The sequence below is a fragment of the Carex rostrata genome, chromosome 2, assembly GCF_964058835.1.
Source record: "Carex rostrata chromosome 2, lpCarRost1.2, whole genome shotgun sequence".
In the NCBI taxonomy this organism is placed as follows: Eukaryota; Viridiplantae; Streptophyta; class Magnoliopsida; order Poales; family Cyperaceae; genus Carex; species Carex rostrata.
Window position 1 is genome coordinate 5,493,768 of NC_135919.1, and position 1,523 is coordinate 5,495,290.

Below are 1,523 nucleotides of genomic sequence, written 5' to 3' on the forward strand. Positions count from 1 at the left end.
CCCATCATATACGTCATCGTCGTCGTCATGATCCTCGTCATCACTGACGTCATCTTGAGGATCGGGCCTCGAGACATGGTGCGAGCTCGAACTTCCCTGTGAGGTTATAAGAAAGTAAATGTGTCAATAGATAATTAGAATTTAGGGATTTAGGGTTTAGGGTTCACAATTAAAACATACTGAAAAATTAAATTTCGCACCTGAAAAGCTCTGATAGCTAAGGTGATATGCTCAGTGATCTGGAGCATAATAGATGACAATACCCGAGAGGATATCGCATCGATATCCTCTTGTTTGAGACACGGAGCCGCTGGCACAAAAGAATATGTCTATAAAGAATGTGACTGAGTACTGCTAAACCCACCATCATGAAACATGGCCCTCGTCTTGCCTGGAACATTAAAAATAAGACAATTAGTATTATCTTACAAATTTAAAAATAAATTTAAAATTTCAAGGAATATTTATTTTACATAGAGCAACGAGGCCATAGTTGTCGCTGTGAGCATTCTAATCATCAATTACCGAAGAGTACTAAACGGCGTCGTCATAAGGGGGCCATGTGCTTCTGTCCTCTCCATACTTCTGAACTATAGCTCTCTCATAATTTTCTTGCAAATTTTGTAAAATATAACAATAATGTTCTATACAATAAAGAATGAATTTTATAAAATGATTCTTATGTTCTATTACCTGTGCCTTTTCGACTTTGGCGGAAATAAATTGCCCTGTCTTCTTCCTCGTATGGGTCGGCTTGAAGAGCTCATCGGACCATTTGGGTTCGCACTTGTGTTTCTTCTCCTGTTAAGAATTTGAAAGATAATTTCAATTAAAAAAAAGATTATCGAAGTTAGTTCGATTCGATTCAATTGAAATAAAAATTAATTAATTTAATGAAAAACAACTTACGAAGCGTTGTTTGTGAACAAGCATGTTCACAGAGCCCATCGTGGCACCTGAACTTTCTCCAGCTGCGGCCCTATTGATTTTATTTCTCTAGCTCCGATTAGCAAATGCGTCACTACACCAATAATTGCAAACTCTGGGCCAGCGTCGGGCGTGATCCACTCGTGTTGGTGAGGCGCCAAATGCTCCTTCCAATCCTGAATATTTTGAAGGATTTCATGATGCGGTAAGGCGGTAAAATTAAAAAATTTAATCCCTTTTCAAGCATCTACGGATCTACTTTATTATGCTAATTCTATTAAACCAATTCATACGATCATTCATGCATCATAAATATATCTACAAAATAAGATTTGGATATACCTCTACAAAAGAAGATTTGGATATACCTCTACCAAATGTCAATTTGAAAGCTCAGCAAATTGTGATTGAGGACTTGATCGAGAAGGTGATAGGCACTCATTCAGCCACATGCAAGCTCAGGACTTTACCAGCAAACCCGCACACGGTCCATACACCTCTGAAGTGGGCACTCCGCCCAGATCCACCCGACCCACCTCCCACCAGTCAGTGAGGCGCCCCCGCCTCACCCCCCGCTCTCCATGTCTAGTAAGTTT

The 1,523-nt window shown here is 39.9% G+C and overlaps 1 long non-coding RNA gene across 1 annotated transcript; it reads right to left on the reverse strand.

The window, feature by feature from the left end:
* Nucleotides 1-205: 205 nt before the first annotated feature.
* LOC144550186 (uncharacterized) lies at nucleotides 206-1,088 on the reverse strand. The gene is made up of 3 exons (XR_013510169.1): nucleotides 910-1,088; nucleotides 474-801; nucleotides 206-391 (listed from the first exon to the last, which is right to left on the reverse strand). It is a non-coding gene; the product is annotated as an uncharacterized LOC144550186 (long non-coding RNA).
* Nucleotides 1,089-1,523: the final 435 nt, after the last annotated feature.